This window comes from Echiichthys vipera, assembly GCF_963691815.1.
Source record: "Echiichthys vipera genome assembly, chromosome: 5".
Taxonomy (NCBI): domain Eukaryota; kingdom Metazoa; phylum Chordata; class Actinopteri; order Perciformes; family Trachinidae; genus Echiichthys; species Echiichthys vipera.
Genome location: NC_139830.1, coordinates 20423164 through 20445826, shown reverse-complemented (window position 1 = coordinate 20445826; position 22663 = coordinate 20423164). Strand labels below are relative to the sequence as shown.

The window sequence follows — 22663 nt, the reverse complement described above, 5'->3', positions numbered from 1 at the left end:
GTGACATGTGAGAGTCTGAAATTAAAATTCCCACTGAGTTCTGTGACATGAGAGCTCACCCCAACTGAGTCTGCTTCAACTGAAGCCTGCATTTCCCCAGTTTTAGTTGGCCTGCCTCTGAGGAAGGAGACGCTAAAATTAGAAACCTCACTGACAACCTGTTAGCTCTCAAGTGAGATGACATGCAGAATAAAAAAGGCATTGATTGAATAGAATATACCTGACATATTCCTTCCTTGATGACGTGTTCTTAAACAACAGAATTGTTCACACCTGTATTCTTATTGTGATGAATGCCATTGTTCCCATTGTTTAAATTAAAATGTGTTTCAGTTGATCGTTATTAGCATATAGTCCACCGGCAATCCACATAAAAGAACATGAGACTGCAGGAATAGGAAAGACTGGTTAAGAGAAATTAAAGGAATTAAATAAAAAAACGTCATTACCTCATTTAATGGTGTCTCACTCTATGCAATAGATCTACATGATGCTGGAAGATGTGTTCCTTCCTCAAGCCGCCTTGGGCCTATAAATAGAGTTATCAATTAAAGTATGTTGTTGAGGGTGGGGGACAGGCGATGTTCAGGGGTAGATAGCAGCTCAACAGTAGATGCCACATAGAAGTGTTGAACATCATCTGAAAACTGGGAACCTGAAGATTTATTTGGGAAGCAACTCAAAAGTTTTCTAGTCAAACATCATAAATTCAATTGTTAAAGTGTATTAGGGCTTAGTACATTAAGATTTAAATATATGAAAGCCATTCCTAGCACACTAATAACTCATTAGTTGTTGCTTATATCCCACATTTAGACACTCAGTCCTTGAGGAAAACCATGGAAAGATTAATACTGTCAAATGCCAGAAAACTTTTGACATTTTGAGATTTTTTTGCAAGAATTGCAATTTTCCGGCGATTGGATTGAGAGCACTGCTATTCTGGAAACCATCCAGAAACCCCTTTATTGTCAGTATAACTAGGAAAGCCATCCATCTTCTGAATGTCCTAGGTCTCTAGTTTGTGGTTGTAAAGTTTCATGAGGCTGTGATTATCTTAGAGGTCACAACAGCAAGTATGTTTCAAAAAATGGCCTCACTGCTTTGGGGACAAACATCTTCACACATGAATACAACCAGGCTACTTGAATCCACAAGAGTCTCAGCTTGCCAGTCAGAACCAATTTATGCAATTCCAAGACTTTAGGGAACCCAGCATGCAGAAATGTTCAAATGTACCATTTTAGAATAGGCGAAAAATAGCACATTTGAAGGATTTTCAGATGTATCCAGTCTTTTACTAAAACAAAAAAATGTAAATCTTTTGAAAAAATGACAGTCTATATTATCTTATCGCAAGAATTTGCTTCTACTTTCTCTCTGATACCGATGTATCTTCAATAAAGTAAGATTGCCTTAAGTAATACAGTATATCAGCCTGGCTGATTAATCAGTCTAGCTCTGGTTGTGAACTCCTTTTCAGTTTGAATATGAATAATGTATACATTTTCAGTTACATTTCCATTATTCAGTAGTTATTTAGCTTATATTCACTACAATCAATATATTAAAATGGCCATTTCATGTTTTACAAAGGATCACTTTTAATCATTGCAGACAATAATGGAACAAGATGATTACCAACCAGGCTGTGATCAACAACTTGTGCTGTGTGCATCATGCAATCAAATTGCAGTTTCTTACGGCATTATTGAAAAAGTCAAATTATTGACTGACTTCTTTATTAAAACAATGAGAGTTTCATTGGCTGCACTGTGCACCAGTTGCTCTTCTGCTGTACTGTGCTCTAATATTAAACTGCCCTTGCTGTTTCTACTAAGAATGCGGTCACATAAATGGCATGTAATTAGCAGGGTAATTATGGGGATGTTCATTATTTATACTGACCTTAACATGCTTCAGCTGTTGTGGAAATCTTTTCACATTTGTCACATACTGTACACTAAAGATAGTAAAATACAGAATTAGAATCACATTCAGTATTTGGCATGAGAGGGGTCATATTTGGTAGTGCATTCTGGGTATTGTAGGAGACAGTTGGAGGCAAGAATAAGTTGTTTTTCGTAGCTGTATGCATTTTAAAAGACATGTGGATTTACTATTTTATTTATCAGGGAAAACACTGTTTGTCTCAATGCTGTCGATTATTTCAGTCGTTTTCTTTAGTGGCCAACAAAGCCAACTCAAAGAGTAATTTGAACATGCAGCTGTTCAAATGAGATCTTAGGTACAAAACAAAACACAGAGAACTATAATATTTCGCAGTACACGGAGGGGGTATGACAACAGGGAAAAAGTGTCAGCTTACATACTGGCCCTCATTTATCAATCTTGCGTGAAAACGGGCGCAGATCTGAGCGTAGAATTGGTCGTATGACAGGACCCACGTGTGATTTATGAAACATTTGTATCTGACCAATCTCAGCGTATGAATGAGCGGGCCTTGATAAATGCGGCGGCTGAATTCGATCGTCATTAACATGTTACGCCCTTAAATATTCCTGGTTCGGAGGCCTCGCCCACTGAGGTCAAACATGGAGACAAGGAACACAGGTTAGAAAAGAAACTTTTCCGACACACTGATCGGCATCCTGACATCCGAGATGGAGCAAAATAAAGATGTGCTTTTTGTCAGTCTTATGAGTGGAATAAAAGGGGCCCATAAAAACGCTGTATGGAAAAGAAAAACGGAGGCAGTCAACCCGAAGCAGCGCTCCACTGTGACCCGTGTGCATGTGTGCGCACTGTTGAACCTGCGCCCCTGCTCTGTAGCGGGGTTTGCCAGCGGGGTTATTAGGTATTCCATTAGAGGATAACCTTTGTCACCTAGAAAAACCATACTAAAATGTTAATCATCTGATACCTTGTTTGATTTAATTCAATTTATCGAGGGTAGCCACTTACCGAGGAGATGACTTTGGCTCTGCAGTGCGCATTCCTGCAGCCGCACGCCAACACATTCATTCATTCTTTCATTCATCTTTAACCGCTTGTCCCTGTCCTGGTCGCGGGGGGCTGGAGCCGAGCTGTTTTGAAATATAAAAGAATCGTGTGTCCCCCCCCGGCCACCTGGTAGTTTTTGCGATTGATGAATGCGTAATCATTCATGGATAGTGCCTTCAGACGCACATGAGTACAATCAATTGCTCAAACCACTATTTTTATTTTTTTTATTCATTTTAAAAATCCGTTTTGACCTGTTCTTAATATGTGACTGCTTATGCTTAATGACAGCTGAGGTTTGTTCATTATTTTCAGACAGATTTTGCTGTGCTGCACCGCAAATACACAGGCTCAAATTTGCGTACACGATCTCAGACATGACGTGAGATTTGATCGTAGCTCCCGCTCACGTCCAAATTGATAAATGCCGAAGTTTGCTTGGAAATGGGCGTACGTACGTTTTTCTGCCGTACGTTCGTTTGATAAATGAGGGCCACTGTGTTTAGCATTTTCATTTTTTTTCCTTTACTTGTATACTACAAATTGTCTATTTTGGTAGCATATCGGAGCCACTGCAGAAAGATAATAAATGTGTTGCTGGAGTTTCGATAAGAAAAGGCAAACAGCCTTTCAGTATGATGTCCCTCAAAAGTGCCATGTTTACAGTTCATGCTGTGAGTTCCTCAGAAGAATTGTGTCAGTGAGACCTGGCATCGCTAGAGACAGACGTAGTGGGACATCCCAGGATGCGGCAGGAAGATGAGAGTTGCCAGATTAAGTGCTCGCTGAAATGCAGATTTCTGTTCTTGTCCACCAACAAAAATATTTTTTATTTAGTAAACGGCACAGGAAGCACGTACAGCTGCATCAGTTACAACTGCATGTTAGCGGTTGGATAGATAAAAAACAAACAAATTTAAAACGGATGAAATTGTGAAATGCAAACATGGCAGGGTGAGAAAAGCATAGCAGAAACTCATAACAGACATAATGTTCCCTTTGTTTGAAATAAACCTCCTCTGATTGTGCAGCACAACAAGAAGAAGCATAAATTATTCAGATGCTCCCCGATGGCCGCCCATTTACAGCCGCTCACTCGCATCTGACTGGACGTATTCTCCTGCCGTATTCCTCAGTGATCTGCCTGTTTTAAAATGGCAGCAAACTACATGTGACCTCTGAGTAGGACTCTGCCTTCACTCCAATGCTTAATTTATTCATTACACTCCGCCTGTATTGGGTATGCGCAAAGCCTGTTATCGTAAATACTGTAGAATATCAAAATGAATGTGAAGAGAAAGAGCAGAAAGGATTATCATAGCTATATGTAAATAACAAGGTGAAATATGGTTCCTTCCTCGTCACAGTGCAAGCGTAACAAAGAAAGAGGCGAGAGAGGAACAGCAGAATGCAGTTGTCATAGATAATAACACCATTTGCTGTATTGTAGCCCATGAAGGACGTCTCTCTCCAGACAGCACAGCATGTCATTTTTCTACACTGCAGTTCCTTTATTAATGGTGAGGTGGGGTTTGCTGTAGTGACCGTCCAGGAAAGGGGAAGATGGTCGAATGCCCTCTCTATGAAGCATGTCTCAGTTGTTTTAATTCTCACATTTCCGAGACTAGCTGTTAATACTGTTTGAGGGCCAATTTTTGCAGATGTATTGTCATGGAAAACAGCAGGAATGTAATAAATAGAAATAGAAGCAGCTTGCAGGATATCAGGTTTTCTCTGCAGACTCTGACACTCCATGCTGGTTTTAACACGGTAAATTTCAAGCTATAATCCTTGAGTCAAATCCTGTTTTGATACTTTTTATGGTGAGGATTTATTATTTTTTCAGAAATAGCCGTTCATTGTATTTATATTTAGTAATTACCTCTCTTTGTAGTAGTTTTTATTATAAGTGGCGGACACTGCCATTCATATGCTGGAAATTTTCTTTACATACACAAATGATTCACTGGAAAACAATATGCATGGATGATGTAATCCAGCCTGACTCTAAAAAGAATGACACCTTCAGTCATTTTAAAAACATCTGTTTTTACATTAAAGTGACAAAGCTGTGGTAATTATAGCGAGAGTCAGGTTCTTGTAGGGACACGTTCGGGAATAGGGGCATGGCAAGACAGCTGTTCATTTCCAGTTGCCAACAGTCAACATGTTTGTTTTGTAAAGCATGACCATGATTGTTCCCGAACCTTGATCAAATGTTGTGTCATTTTAACCTTAAATCCCCCTGCTGCTATAAACCCAATGTGTCGCCGTGAAAGTCACATTTAGTCATTCGCATATTCTGCACTTGACAGTTACAGCCGTTAAGTGTATATACTGCTCAGAGGCAGACTGCAAGCTGGGGAATAGTTTTTTGTAATGCCGGTTGTCTATTTAAGCGTTCTCTCACAACATGCAGTTATCAAGGGACTTATAGACACAAATTGAGGTCAAATACACTCACTTTTAAGAAAGATGCTGCCTGAATAAATGGATCAATAACTCCTCTAATCACTTTCCAACTTTGATTCTGTCTAACTGTGAAATTCTTCCTCCTGGAGCCAAAGTGAGATATCACCACTTCTTATGCATTTTTTTTGATAAACGCCTATCTGTGTAAAGATTTGAGTAGCATAATCAGCAAATACAGTTTTATAGTTAACATTGACACATTGAAGTAGTGCATACTGAAATTGAAATGACATCCCTAACTAAATATTTGTCTTAAAAAAAAACTTGTCACTATGTTATGATTGGAGTTCCTTTGTCAGTCATTGAACATTTGTCACGCACCGTTGCCCGTATTCAAATGTGCATGCTATCGGCCGGCTGCTTAAAGAGCAGAACCAGGTTTCAGCACCAGGCTGGCACTCTGAATAAATTCCCAGCCTGCATTTGTTCCCCTGTGTCCTCTCCTTTTGGCAAATAAATTGGAGCAAGCTGACCTTTCAACAGATATGCACAGCAAACTTGAGTGTTTAAGCTTCAAGAACCAGACATGTTAACTTCAATTAATCAAGTGAATACCATTACAGCAGGTGACACGTACGAGACGGTTCACTGCATCATCCACATATTTTACTCATCATCACTCCGAGGCATTACTTTCTGACTTTTTCCCAGAGGACAGGTTTGATAACTGGGCTCCGTCTCACAGTCACTCACTGTCTGCCATCCTCAGGTCTGCTTCTCTGCAAGTCTGGCATTACATATTAGCTTCAAGAAGGGGTACGGTTTTTCAAGCGTTTTTAAACGGTAAATGAACGAGTGAGATTTTAATAGTCATAGAGTCTTCAGCCATACAACGATGCCCAGCCAGTATTACACAAGATACCACATATCTATATTAACCAGATCCTGAATGCTGTGTAGAGTATACATTTTCAAACAATAGCAGCAAAGTCCAAGAATAAAGAAACTCAAATGATTTCTGGAATCAGATTTTCAAACTTTCATGTTCTCCATCACTGACAAAAACAGTTCAGGCTTTTGAGACTAAGTTAAGTTCTTTGATCATCGGAATATTTAAGGGTTTGATCGAGCCATATCATGAAAAAAAAATGTGACTCACTTTACTTCCCCTCAAATCACATAGCTCACACCCTTTGTTCTCCTCCGGAATAGTTTTGAATCTGCCCTTTGCCTACAGGACTTCCTACTCCCCTTCTTTAGGTGCCCTTGTTAGGATCACATCCAGCTTTCGAACTCTGCTTTCATGTTTTAGCTCAACTACACACCTGGAAAGGTTATTGACTGCATCTTGCACGGCTGTGACGCTATTGTAGTGTCAAAATCAGACAATATGTGGTAGTTCCCAAAACAGTAATTGTCTCCAGTACCATTTTGCCATGATGACACACAAACACAAACACACACACACACAAACACACACACACACACACACACACACACACACACACACACACACACACACACACACATCCACACACACACACACACACACAAGGTGAAAATATGCGTCACTGTCATGACTGGTTATCACCAAATAAGGGGTAAAACTATCTTAACTGGCCTGACTTCAGATATCTAACTGGTGTAAAGAGTCATGGTGATGAAACTGAGATGAAATAAAAGCATTGATAACTTTCTCAAGGTTAGAGATCAAGACCATATAAACCATATTTATCATTATATATCAGTACGTTTACTGGAGGAAGCACAAAAGACATGTCTAACATATTGACCTTAGAAAAAGATCTGAGTAACAAAACCCACTATATTCTGATGCACAGAGCATGAACAGAAATTTCCAGAAAGGCTGCAGATATTTATTTTTTGTCAAATCAGATTAGTAGTGTGGATTTAATTAATAAAACCAGATTCCTTATCATTGCAGTAACGTGCAGAAAGTTTGGAGATACGACTTCATATTTGTAAGCCAATCACTGAGGTGAATTTACTGGTATTTGACAGATAACTCAGACCTAATCATTTCATTACAGCCTGGATATGAACATAATTTTTAAACATGCTATCAATGATTTTTCGAGGCTGGAACCAGTGGGTGTTCACTGGGTAAATAGATATTCTGTTTGTAAATGCGTTGACCACCTTCACATCCAACCATCCAATATTATTACCATGCAGAGATACGTGAGCTCAAGAATGTAGATTTAAATACACTGGAAGTGATTGTGGCCTAAAAAATAGAAGACATATTCATGAGTTGGAGGCAGTTCACTTTCATTCATCATTCAGTAAATTAAAATTTGATATAGGATTTCATTGTGTTCAAAGAACATCTCTTCTAAATAGTTAAATTGCAGTCAGAACTTTATTGCAAGCGTTTTTTTTAACATTGATAAAAAGCTCTGCTGATAAAGACTCATTTAACCGAGGAAGGAGCTGAGATCAATCCATAGTAAACACCTCACATGAAATACAGTCGAGATGATGCGCAACCTCCAGCAGCAGGAAAACGATCATCAGCAAGTTATGGTCTGAACCGTGTTAAAGGCAGTAACCGTGACAAACCCTTTTTCGAGCCTTTCAAGCAGGTTGACCTGGTACGCAATTTCAACTGCCTCCCCGAGATCAAAAAGGGTTCAAACAGAGAAATCACAACCACAAACAGCAACAAGGGAAGCTCAAGGGAAATGTCTGAAAACCAACTTCTCAGCACGTTATTATTCATGGAGGGAACAGTTTAGGGAAACTGCTATTTCAAAATACACAGCTTGTGTGCAATATGTTGTATTGTAATGAATGGCACGTGCACCTCTTGAAGTTATGAAGATATTTTACTCCAGGTTATTAAATACGGATTGACTGCAGCACACCAAGATGGAGAAGAGCTCCAAATTTAGGAAAGGCATATTTTCTCATTGCTATCTACAATCTCTGAATGCCTGACAGAGAGCGATTGACATTTTCATACTCTAAGCGCTAGATATTATTCATGGAAATGCTGAGCATATTTGAACAGGCCTATTTTAACATTTTATAGAGCCCCAGTATCTCACCAGAGGTGACTTGTTCCACCTCACACATCTCCATATCCATTATAGATGGCTGGCTTAGGCGAACCAGCAGTATACATATGTTTACAACTGTCAAATGCACCTAGAGGAGTCCTGAAAAAACAACTATCCATCTGAGCTGGATGGATCCCGGAGATCTTGTTGTAACATTATCTACAAAGTATATCAATAATACATGCACAGATAAATGCGCCTGAGTGCATGGATTCCAAAAACATGGCAGCCAATCAGGAATATGCAGTATGTTTAATGGGCTGGTGGAAATTCACTTCCAACTCAGTCAATTCCAAATATGGGCACTTGATTTAAATTGTATGTTGAAGCATATTGAGCTTTATTTATCGATTGACAACACATTGATTCACAGTAATTAATCACTGTTTGACTATGTAAAAAAAAAAAAATTGGATTTGCAATTGATGAAAAACCCCATCCTGATTTCACTGGATTAGCAATGGGTTAACAGTAACATGAGGGCAGAGGTGATAAGTCTGCCGTTCATTTGCTATTGAAGGACAGGGAATACTCAGCTCCTGCTCAAAAGGTTGAATAAAGACTTTAATGTCATTTTCAGGAATAAATACTGTTGATGCATGGGGTGAAACAGAATTTAAGATTACTGTGAAGTACATGAAAGCTGTCCCCCAGTTAAACTCTGTTTCAGTGTGAAAGCACCCTTTGATTCTGTAGTTCAAGACCATGCAGGGCAGTGAGGTGTTATGGGTATTTTACTTTTAAGTATATAGCTTCAAATAAGATTAATAGTTGATGTCTTGAGGCTGGTGGTTCTCAGTATTTGTTTTAAGGGGTAGGGAGGTATTTCTCACTTCTAAGACATTCAGTGAGACTTTGTAGAAACCTCCAAGAAGTTTTTCATCTAAATTTCTATTTCACTTATTGAACAGTTCAGACTATGTTTCCTTCTGTTTGTGACGGTCCAAGTAGACCCAGGAGACAAGAGAGTAATTGAATTTATATAACTACATTTCAACTATGACAAAAAGACTCAATTGATACTACGGTATATAGACGCAATTTCTAGGAGACAAAGGTCGTGCAAAGGAGCCAAAAGAAAAAACATTTCTATCTATCAGGAAACAGAAAGGAGCACAGGGGAGCATACATTACATTAAACCAAAGGGAAGAGATAACATTGACATTAGCTGTAATGGTGTCTCGGTTTAATCCACAATATTACTTTGCTCTGTATCATTTAACGAGATGAAGAGTCTACAGCCATGCAAGCAGCTCTGAGGCTTTATTTAGGCACAGTGATGCTTTGAGCTGACCGCCTAACATGCTCACAGCCACAACTCTAACATACTGATGAAGAACAGATATATTGTTCACCATGTTCACAGTCTTAGTTTATCTTGGTGACACCATTTTGTAATTGGCACTAAACTCAAAGTGGACCAAAGTGGTGGACACATGAAGTTATCTCCCTTATAAATCCAGATGAGTATAGTCTAATGTAGTATAATGATAAAATGTTATTGCCTATCTGTGCTGCAGAAATTTCACGTCAATAAAGTGACAAACAAGACAGAAATAGTAAATGTAGTCAATATGGCATACAACAACATATCACTGTTAAACTTAGACTACTGTGAACCTGATGCCAAAAACTGGTAAAATGAAATGGTTTTCAAAAAAACAACTCAACACCTGCACCTAATGTGATTGAACCTTCACAGTTTTCTTTTAGTGCTGCTTAGTAGATTTAATTTATGTCATAGGAAGGCCAATAAGACATTTTTTTGTGATTCAAGCCCAGTTAAATGAAAGCCAGCTGAGGAAATAAGATAAGCTCCCTGTATTACTCCTTTGATATATTGGAAATGATCTTATCAAACCTCTCCTCTCCTGTTTGGTCTTTTCATCCTATCTCTTGTCTTGACGGACAAATCCTGTCACAGTTGGCAATAAATTCATGAACAAAATACAAATTACAGAAGCATGAACACTTACCAGCCTGGAGAGAATTGGGATGTTTTCATAAGGGGAAGGAAAAGGAAGAGCAGTTGTTTTTTTAACCTGTTTTGTTGGTGACTGCTGCACCACCACCTCCACAACCTGTCAAAGTGACAGCTCTGGCAGCACTTGGGAACAACTCTGACATTATTTGCAGACGGTAAATAAGGAAAAAATAACTGGCCAGCCAGCATGATTCATAGTTAGTCCCAGCTCTTGTTTACAGAGAAGTTGTCACATTCATTTAGCAAATTACGCTCGTGCTTTGGGCTCTGTAAAATGTTTTTTCCCTCCCACTTTATTTGGGGAGAGGGGTTTGTAAAAACACTAAAAGCTGTTTTCTCTCCTCAGCCTTCAAATCTGTTGACTCCCTCAGTCATTGATCTCTAGAAGGGATTATACAGAAAAGGCTCAAATATTTTGTTGTGTAGACATATATACGTATATATATATATATATATACAGAGAGAGAGAGAGAGTTATATTTATTTATCAGTATTCAATTAATTGTAAGAAAAAAAAAATTCAACCAGCTAAAGGCAGCTCGGTTACTCTCTCATAACCCTGCTTACATGCTTCTATGTAACGGGATATGCTAATACTTGTCGTACTAAGCCCTTGTAATCTTCATGCTTGAATTTGTGAACAGAAGCCCATGTCTTTTCCACACGCTGTAAATAGTGATGGCATAATATAGCAGTATGGAAAAGGTTGCTTGAGTCCCCCCGTGTTCTCAAACTGTGACGCTGCAGCATCGATGTAAAGTTCACTAAATATGACTGAATGATTACAAACGAAAAGTAACAGAACAAAGGTAGGATCCATAAAGCCATGGTCACTTTGTGTACATGACACTGAAGTAAAGAAAACCAATCTATCAATCATATACCCCTTCTCTATTATACATTTCCATGGAGACAGCAGCAGACCATATGCTTGTGTAACAGTCAGTGAACCATGAAATCACTTGGTTTCATGAAGCTGATTTGCATTCTCAGGTTTAAGTTCAATGGGGCAGGGGAGGTAGCTGTAAAACCACCATTTAGTATATCAGATCTGTCTTTTCTTTTTATAGCTGCACAAAATGATCAAAGTGTCAGTCAAAGTTACTGAAATGACCCCTCATGTTAATGACAACAGACATGCAGACAGCAATACCACTTCACGCTGTTTTTAAACAATCATAAGGTGATCTTTATTTGTATCATTCTTCTTAATGAGCTGTTGGCAGCATTTTGCTGAGGTAATGAAGTTAGATACAAATATTCACCCAAGCAAGTCCAGAACACAGCACAGTGAAAATGATCGTAAAATGAATTATTGTTTTAGGCTTTAATAAGAGCTGCTTGAGCAGTGGGAGTCCTATACCATTCATATTAATCTAATTCCCTTATGCGCTCTCACAGCCACATGTAGACTCTTCTGCTGTCTACTGCTACTATTCACTATCTAAGCCCGCCTGTCCTGATGTCCTGATGATGTGACATGAACATTTCCAGAAAATGCACCATGCAGTCTGGTGATGGTGCCAAAACCTGTCCACAGTGTGCTAACATTTGCCGACCTGCCTGTGGAAGGATTACACATGTAATTGTTGGAACCACACTGTAAGATGTTTAGTTGGGAATTAGAGAAATGTGAAATCTAATCCTAGTGAACAATTTGTTCTTAAAGGCAAATAAAGCACGGTTATTTTATTAAAAACACTGTCAACACAGGAAGGGGAAGATATAAAAGTATTCCTTGGTATAATACATTATAGAGTATAACAAAACAATCCTAATTCAAGGTCCACTTACTCACTGTTTCAGGAGTTTTCAGCTGTCTGCTCAGTTGTCATGACTCATGAAAGACTTGTTTCCCCAAAGAAACCATATTAGTGCAGCAGAAGTAGAGACTTTGTCATTTTTATCCCACATATTCTACTTCTTTGTCAAAATCTACATTACCCTTGGTGCAACTTGACCACCTACAATTGGGTCAGATATTTGAATGTTGTTTTTGTTTGATTAACTTCATGTTTTATTTTAAAATGTGTCTCCCAAAGAGGAATAAAATATACTTATTATTGCACTTTATACTCTTGATGATGCCTTTTTATTTTGTAGTATAATTATGTCAACACACTCAAAAGCAAATTTTTCTTTATTATTTATATCGGCTGCAATCTTAGATTAAATGATTCATCTCTTGCCAGTTGATTTGGATTAATACCATATTAAGATGTTTGATGTTTAGTAAGCTATGACCTACTACGAGGTTTTACAAGATTTTGGCTGATCATATCTCTAAAACATGTCTAGTCCTTGTCCAAAGTTTTCTAATGTAACTGGAGCAAAAAAAGGCATTTCACAGAGCAATGTGTGCAAAACAACAACACAGCAAAGAGAACTCTTCACTCTATGTGGCCTAAATAACATTATTTTATATGTAATGTGGTTGTAGCTTTTATCATGGATAGAAAAGCTTTTTTTACTATTTCCCTCTGATTTCCCACTAATTTGATAGTCCTTTAACCGCCATGTTAGCGCCAAGGCTCCAGTGATGGCATAAATAAATATAAATATAAATATGTTCCTCTATTTTCTGAAAATATATAGACAACTGGCAGAATAACCAATAATGAGAATAACTGTTAGTGGCAGCCCTAGTTTCATTGTGGTTGAACTGCATTTAAGAGTCACAGTACGCAGAGGCCGCCTCCATATCTGGATTTGATAGTAACTTGAGCAAAATCTGATTGCTTGTTCAGACCTGTAACTTCACCTATGTTGACGTGATTGGATGAAGTCTCATTGCAAAGCTTGTGTGCCTTCACTTAATGCATTACAGAGGACCTGAGCATATGATCCAGCAGCCTTAAGTCTAACCATAAAACAACCAACCTTAGTTATCACTGACAATGGCTTTTTGTGATCCTAACCAGCTCCTTTAGTTCCAGGCCATCTATTGGTGACCTGGGCCTCTGGCAGCACCAGATTCATGAGTATTGATTGGCTTGGGAACACACACACACACACACACACACACACACACACACACACACATACACACACCACTGATTTTTTCTTGACCTCTAATGTCAAAGGTTTAAGAAGCTAATAAAAAGCTAATTATTCAATCAAACTGCTCCTACAAGCAATTTTCCTTGAAACTGTTCTTGTCTCATTTCAAGTAAAGCGCACAGCTCAGTTGGAGTAAGGCGAGTGCGGTGGGAACATGCATTAAAGTCTGAGGGAGTTTTAGATTAGTGGAAGCAGCTCAGACAAAAACAGCTGCTCGTCCTTAATAATCACCCAACGTTTGTGGTTTTGTCCCGAGATTAATTTTTAACCCAGTGATTAAAGTGAATATATTCAATGCATTTAAACACATTTCAGGTCTACACTTAGTGACATATTTTCAATATGTTCACAGTTTCGGGGCCTTGCTGTTCATACACCCCTAGTAGGTAGATGTAATTAGACCTTGACTGTGGCAACAGCTGCTGAAAATCCATGAATACGTACAGCACTATGATTGATACATTCCTATGTAGCGTATATGATCCTGTGTGTAAAGCATCTCATTAATCAAAGTGCTGACATGAGGAGAAAATTGACTGTAAAGGCAGGGGAAAAGAATGTCTGATAGAGTTCAGTTTCGTGGATCTGCTGAGGATGAGTTTGACCTCACAGTTATGACAGCTCTCAGGCTACTCTACACCTCAGAACTGCATCGGTGCTTCCTGAATGAGTGGCTCTGTCAGTCCACTGCTGAGTCATGGTGACATTGAGAATGTTCTTTAATAAGTGTGTTTCAGCTGCGGCTGCTTTATTGCTCATGTTCATCTCAGGCTCTGATCTCTGCTGTTAGGTAAAGGAGGTTCTCAATGAAAAATTTAATTTGAACCAAAACCTTAACTTCAGTCAGGCGATTTTAAAATAATTAAAGTCTGTAATAAATACTAAAAAACCTTCTCACATGGCTCTGGTGGAATTTATCTCCCATACTGCTGCCACCTATTAAATGATGTGGGTCCTTGTTTTCTTTGCCAGTAAGCTCTGGAATCGCCATCACTTCGGTCGATATCTAGGGAATGGAGCACAAAGAAAGGCGACTACCTCCAATATGAATGCATCCACTCAAATCCATAATTGATTGAAGCTTGAGGGCTTGTTTTTGTCTCCTTTGTTGGTCAGCAGGATCTGATGTAATGAGAAGCCTGGAGGTTTGTGCAGAGGTTTCTTTTGCTGCTTTTGCTGAGCTGATATCTTAAAAGGAAAAAATGCCCCCTCTCTTGAAGCCATTAGAAAGATAATTCTAACATTGTCTTATAAAATTCTAATTTGTAATCTTGCGTACAAAAAGTATGAAATGGCAATTCTATTTTATTCCAGTCTTTAAATAAATCTATATAGCTCTGATCCAGATACTTGCTTTAGGCAGAGCTTTCCAAGGAAATCCCCAAGCAAATCATGATATAGAAGAAAGCTTGCTTCAGATTTCACTTCAGATGTCACTTTCACAGTCTTATAAAATAATAACCCCCTGCCTCTGCTATTCCCACAGTGAGCTAATTGTTAGATATGGATATATCATTCTTTCACTGCAGGTACATTTGTGACAATGTAATTTAAGCCCATAAAATGCATGTTGATGATCATGTTGCTCATTTTTCAAGACAATGTGTTGATTGCGAAGTTGACTTTTGTTTGTTGCTATGTCACAGACATAAATTTTTCTCTGTGTGGATCTACTGACAGTATGTAACCACAGGGAGATAAAAAGGGAAGTCTCTGCCACCCCTGTTGTCAAGTATTTTAAGTAACAAAGATGGCAACATAGGTGGTTGACTGTCTCTTTAACAACTGCCTTTGTCTTGGCCAGATAGGAAGGAATCACCCTGATGGATAATGATTTGACGGAGTATGTCCTTTGGCCAAAGTTGCCTGGCACTGAGGATTTTTTCCTCTGTCTTTTCACTTCATAAAAGGGCTTTGAGAGAAAGGGAAAGAGAAATAGAAGGGTAAAATCTTCAGTGAAGCCCTGGAAGCCATGATGGAGATTGAGGGCAGAAACATGGACCATGCAAATATGCAGACACTATGCTGGATCAATTTTACCCTGTGTCACCTGAAATGCATAACACAAGTGCGAGCTGCAGTCGTCGCGTTGCCACTACGGCCGCTATAACATGAAACAACAAGACGCCTTCTGTTTGTGTTCACTTACGCTTGCAGCATCCATGGGTGACCAGTTTGATGAAGCTCTAAGTGAACATGTCTGTGTGAGTTGGTATTTTGACACACGATGAGATGTGTCTCTGAATGAAGAGGTGACAAACCTCTTCATTCAGACACACATCTCATCGTGTTATGTTTTATTTTTTATGCCTCCGTGCCGCTGCAGCTGAGGCCGAAGGCATTATGTTTTCGAGGTGTCCGGCTGTCCGTCCCATTCTTGGGAAGGCGATATCTCAGGATCCCCTGAAGGGAATCTCTTTAAATTTGGCATAAATATCCAATGTCAGAATTCCTATGCTAATTATGACTGCATTTCACACAAATGTCTAATAGGATAAATGATGAAGTGAGGACTCTTTATATCTAAAAGGTCAACTTCACTGTGACATCATGTACAAAAAACCTTTATGTCCATTATTCACCGCTATAACTCAGGAACAGAGGGGGAGACATTTGGTCAGACACTGAATTGGTGACAGTAACCTTGAAACTGTGGTGATTGTATAGATCTTCTGTACTGCTGCTGGTCGAACATGTGTGTGAAGCATCCACAAAAAATACACTTAATACACTTAATTATTTAAGTCTTCACAATGTAAACTGCAACTTGACTATTTGACGGAGACATACAACAACAAGCAAGGTGATTATTCTAGTTTCTTCTACTATGCAGTAGTACAGAAGTACACTTTCCTCCTACTATTGTGGTCAAGGCAACACTCTGATTATCATTATGTTGCTACCCTGAAGACTGATGTCTGATGTGGATTTTGATGATTGTTACCTCCACCAGTGCATAAGAGCATAAGAGTATGTTCACTGGGTATTGGTGTTTGTGCCAGTTGCATTTCATGATTTGATGCTTGGAAAGGAAGATAGAACCGAGAAATAATTTGTCCAACCATTGTGACCAGGTAAAGAACTTTGTGTCCGATACTAATGTACCTCTTTACGCACCACCCAGTGGTCGCTCTGTGTTACATTGCAATCACACCACTCTCGGTCACATTGGATGAGGTGTGCCATGGCACCACCATACGCATGTGTAGGACCTGTTAATATGCATGGCATAATAGACTGTGAAATGATAGACTGTGAAATCCCTGATGGCTAAACTCTTACTTTATTTCTTTCCTTCATTTCTTAAACTCTGACATAACAGCACAGACTTCAGCCTGAGATGAACAGTATTGGAGTGACGTGTCAAAAAGCAAAAGCTTGCGTCATAAATACTTCATTGGCTGGATGAATAGCTGAAGGTGACAGGCCTAAAGCCCCCCTCTGAATACAAATTGATATACAGTGGAGCTGGAAGAAGTGAGTTGTTTTTTTTAATGCATCAAGGCTCTCTCCAGACAAATGTGAGCGATATGGTTGTCTCTCCTGGGTATCGCTCTTGGGTTGCGTGCTGCTCTACTGCAGGCAGAGCTGTGACATGTCATGTAGTTGTTTTGAATTTCAGGGACAAGCGAGAAACTGAAGGCCTGTGACCTTGGCACTTCCCTCCTGCTTGAGAAAAAAAGCAAAAATGAAACAAAACTTTCGCAGTATAAATAGTCTTTAGAGTGAATTACAAAACCTTGTCCTCATCCATCTTCATCAGATATGCGCAAGGCAACGACCTCATGTTAAGCATGCAGTAATTATTTGGACCCATTAATCACCATATTTTCTCAGTAACAAAATCCCATCACGAGCGGAAGATTTGCCCGTTCTTTGTTTTGCACAGATAAATTCCAAAGCTGTGTCAAAATATGATGAATTTTTCATTTCGCTCCCCTTTACATTTAGTTCTCCTTTAGCTTCAATGATGCAGTGAAATATTAATGACAGGACACACATTCATAGTCATGGTATCTCTAACTCTGTTTTCCTGATGCCTCTCCTGCTGCTTATGCTTCTTTCCTGTTGTTTCATAATCAGATCAGTGTTCATATCGCACCCAAAGCTGCCAAGTGGAAAAAGGAGCAGGTTCAGTCAATGAGATTATAAATGTATGACTGCTTCTCTTGTGTGTTGAGGAATGTCGCCTCCTTCACTAGAATACTGTAGAAAAATAGATAACAAACATCCCAAAATGTGTTAAAACAACCGCATGTCTGGTGGGGTTTTGTAGTGCAATTAGCTAACCGAGCTCTAACAAAAAGGCTGAACATGTTTCTTGTCCTCTAGGTGGTGTTTCCCTGTGACGCCAGTGGGAGTCGCCTGCCTCAGCTCTGAATCTCTGACCATCAGCTGATTGGGATGCTGGTATGAAACCTGCGATGGAGACCGGGGCTTGATATCTGGTGAGTTTATCGTATTTTCCAAGTCACTGAATATTGAGTGTGAGCAGTTGCAGCTCTGCCTTTCGCTAGGGTAGCTCTAACTATGCTGAAAATGATACGTCAGCTGTAGTGCATAAGCAGATTGAAGATGCAGCTCTTTGGGAATCACCGGTGGGAATTTGTTACAGAAAACACAGAAAAGACGGTGAAACTACAGGTGTCTAGCAGAACTGGGTCACATTTGCAAATGTTTTGTTTTTTTCGTTTTTTCTTTTTCTTTGCTTTACACAGTTTAAACAGCCATATGGTATGGTTTTGTCATACCAGAACCACCCTTATTGGCTAGGTACACTTTAGATTTGTGCATCTAAACAGAGACTAAAATATACCTATACACATGGACAACAACAAACAATGTCTTCAGGAGTATGTGGAAGTGTGCTGGATAAATACCAATGTGTAGTTAGTCGAGCTATTGCACTTGGATTGTTTCAAGCACACATCTGATTTTAGTGGTCACAAGACATTAGAAGTGCAGGGAGACAATGAAGTAAGTGGTTTTTCAGCAAAAGAAAAAAAAATCATATTTTGTATCAGTTAAACAAATTATTTGAAACAGGTTAAAAAAAAAGATAGAACACTATTAATCCATGAATGGGGAAAGTCTATTTTTACACTATGTCGTTAAATTTTGTTCTTGGGGGGTTCAGTGCTTTGCTCAAGGGCATATCGACAGTGCCTGGGAGGCAAACCAGCACTTCTCCAGCTACAATGTACTTTGGTTGGTGCAAATATCTGCATTGTTAACCCTGTTTCTGTTAAAACATGATTTTTAAAGACTGATGCTCAATTGTAGGAAGATATTTTTTATACATGGCGCCAGTGGCGCAGTGGTTAGAGCAGTCACCCCATGCAAAGAGGCTGAAGGTCCTGGAGGCAGCTGCAGCGGGTTCGACTCTGACCTGTGGCGTCTCTTTCTAATATATATATTATATATCTTTTGGTAGATTAGTCAACTAATCTGTCATTTGGGCTTTAGACAGTTAGTGTTTTTTTCTTAAAACTGGAAAATCATAAAATCACAGAAATACTCTACTCTGAATAATTATTTGCCTTCCTAAACATATACTTAAAGGCAAACCCCACCCATCCAGCCCCTCTAGACTTTACTAACTTCGCCAGGTATTTCAAAATGATTGACCAAAGTGTGGTACAAAAACGTTTTCGAAGTGTAGTGTAATTGACTGCATCTCTAACTTACCTGAGATGGGCCATAAAACTCTTCAAAATTCTGCTGCACTAAATGAACGCAGTTTCATGTTTCAGTCGTACATTATATAGCATGAAACTATTAGTTAAAACCAGGTACACGAGAGGATAGAGTTAATGATCTGTGCTGCGTCTTCAGAGAGCAGTCAGCTGAGAATAATTGTTTGCATCTGAAGTGCAGTAGGTATCCCCCTTAACATCTGTCTGATGTTCTTGGAGTAGGTTTTCATCCTGAAAATGTCATTGCACTACATCTAGGCACTATATCTGATACAGCATGCCTCCAGGAGCTGTTTTTTGCTGAGGGCGTAGTTATAGGGAAAGGTCTGGGTAATTCCCTTGGGGCAGTTCGGTAGGAAGGGGGGTTGGGAGGTGAGGTTATTTTACCTACCTCTGACACTAGTGGTCACACCACTGTGGTTTGCTTCGGTCATGGGGGAATCACATAGTGCTGAGAACAAAGAAATATGATGGCTCCCACTTGTCCTCCACTGGTTCAAAGGGAATGGCAGGGCAATGCTAATTAGCCAGCTTGTGTTACTGAATTGAACATAACTGCTGTTCCCCCTCCCTCTCGTAGTACACCGTAGTACACCTAACAAGCAGTGTCTACAGCAGTCATGCACCCTGCATAACTCTGCATATTTAGTGCACCGTGAGCCATTCTGTTCTGTTTCTGTCCAAAAAAAGAAATTAATTTTCCGCAGTTAGATTTATCCTCTTTAGGATAATTGAATTCACCCTTTCCTGTTAAATAAAAGCAATTTGTTTTGTGAAAGTGCAGCAGTTGTGGCCCATATGTATTCTTTTGACATCTTTGCTCAGCTGTTCTTTGGAGTGTAGTTTAATCCTGGCTGTCAAGTTTGAGGGCGATAAGAGGCGTAACAACAGGATTCCCCACCAGTTCATCTCTGCTCGTTTGGAAATTATGGTACTACAACTGAGAAAATGGTGCTCTGTAAGTAGGTAGTGAATTCATGTTTTTAATCAGGGATGGAGGGGAGAGTGAGGAGGAGGTCAAGTTATTATCCTCGCATATTCAAAATTCCAGTGGCGACACTGTGCATATACGCCTCCCCTCCCCTGTCTTGTGTTCGGTGGCCTGCTCCTCTTGTCAAAGTAATCTGAGTCTCCCAGTCAGTGTTTCCTGGAATACCAAGTATTGAAGGCAGTGACAGGCGGTGTCAAGTAGCAGCTCAGAGTATTCTTGAGGTTCACAGCCATCTTGAGATATCATCTCCACGCCCAATTCTTGTTTCTGCAGCAGCTCTTATCATCCACAGAAATTAAGCCATACGCGCCATGTCATCCACGTCCCAGAATAACAAGAGCTTCGTGAATTTGGAACTGTGCAGCAGAAGCTACAATGATAGTAGAGGAAAATATGGTGAAGTCAAACACACCTGCGTGCGTGCGAGTCAGATACAATAGATGCGTAGCTCCAGGGGAGTTGTGCTCAGCGTCTTGCTGCTCTCTCTCTTTCTCTCTCTCAGTCAAATATTTTTTTGTTAGAGCAGATGCACTCAGGGTTGGCATACACGTTGAAGGCTGAGTCACTTAAACAGCCTCATCTTGACACACAACTGACTCACAGTCTATTGATTTCTTCATACATCATATTCTTTTGTACTGTTTGTTGTTATGTAGCCTATGTATACGGGAAGGGAGGGAGGGCGTTGTTTGATCTCCTGAGGCACATTTGTCTCGGAGCTACATCACATAATTACAAATTCAGGGCCATGTTTAATGACACATAGACGTGCAAGCATATTGCATAATCCTCATTAGTTACTAAGAGCACAACTGAGTTTAAGAATCCATTAATAGCCAAGAATAGCACAATCAGTGTTTGTGAGCATAAACAAGCCCCTCTCCCAGAGCAGCAAAACAGGGAACCTCTCATCTGTGTTGTCATTCAGGTGTAAAGCCTGGAGCTCATTCATTCAAAAATAAAAGGTGCATTACATTTTTGATGGAACCTTTTCTGCAGTTCTTGAGGTAAACTGTTGACCTAAAAAGGGATCCCTAATAACCGAACATTTTACTGCTCACAGTTCACCTTTTTAAATGTATAATTTCATTACGTGTTGTGAAACTCAGCAGAGCGTCACAAAGTACAGAGCAGGACAAACTCTTGTCTCTTTCCTGTTCGGAGACAGAAGTTACTGAACTTAGGGATAAAAGTTCAGTGATACAGACAGACTAATTAGTTTGGTTCCTGAGGCAACCCAGACACACAACATATCTCAACTAGGCTCTCAAGTTAATTACGAATTGTAGTGTGAATTGTGTGAATATTGTATGGCTGATGTATGTTTAGACACATATGTACAGTGTTGGAAGGAGTGGTGTACTCACTGGAACTTTTTTATATATGAGAATCAAAGCGTGTCCACTGAATTCCGATATAATCTTCATGCAAATAGAAAAGGATGTTTATTAAAGGGATATTTTTAGATATCTACCAGAGCTCAAAGGAAAGGCCTCTACCACATGCTGTGCGGAAACACATAGAAAAATACACCTACTGCGCTCCCTTTACTCCTCTTTGATCACAAAAATGAATGTCTAAACATCTTTCCTCAAGACTGTCTCAAGATATAAAGTGGCCAGCATCAATGTCCATCTGTGCATTGGTCTAAACAAGGCCATGACAGGACCCCCCTTCCTTTCATACCATTTACCAAATATAGCTTATGGGAGTAGACCACATGATAGTGGCAGACGAGTAGCTGGTTATGTGCCACAGCTCCTCCATTGTCTAGCATGCTGGAGAAAGAGTGGGAGCCCCTAAAGAGGCCTGGCAGAGTCTCTGCTTCCATCTGCATGCTTCACCATGGAGCCCAGCTCACACCACTTCAGATTATACTCACGTCCAAGCTGTTACTGTAATTTGCATTGGCTCATAGGCAGAGGAGAGTGAGGAGGAGGAGCTGCACATGAGGCAGGGATGTTATAAGTGGTCCTGGCAGCACAATGAGCTTTCCTGGGTGTAGTATAATGCACAAGTGGTATGGGCAGAGCTATATTAAGGTGTAGTAATGGTGCTGAACAGGTTGACCTGCTGTCCAAGATTATTGTCTTTGTTAGTGCATGAAGTAAATTATAAAAATGCCTGGTTTGAAACCACCCCAGTCACTTTTAGTGTTGGGGTTATGTGCTTCATAGCTGCATTATTCTCAGTTTATTCTCAGAACTGCTCTATAGCAGCATATGAAAACTATCAGTCAGAATACATGAAATAAATAAAACCTCTGTGGTTCTGAAAGACATATCCCTTTGGTATGTATTCCGCTAATTAGCAACAGATATTTTCATTTCCTTGTAATTACGTTAAATGAAAGGTCACACACCTGGAGGAAGCCCACGCAAACACTGTGAAAGAGGGCCATGGCTGCGGATCAAAACAAAGACAAAAACACACAAGGTACTGAGCTGCCCTCTCCATTATAGATCCTACATC

The 22663-nt window shown here is 39.6% G+C and overlaps 1 protein-coding gene across 1 annotated transcript in view; it reads left to right on the top strand.

Moving 5' to 3' along the window:
- lrfn1 (leucine rich repeat and fibronectin type III domain containing 1) overlaps positions 1 to 22663 on the top strand; it is a 111874-nt gene that overhangs the window by 67718 nt on the left and 21493 nt on the right. The window contains exon 3 of the mRNA XM_083913588.1: positions 17837 to 17952. The gene's annotated coding sequence lies outside the window, so the exon portion shown is untranslated. The remainder of the gene's footprint in view (positions 1 to 17836; positions 17953 to 22663) is intronic.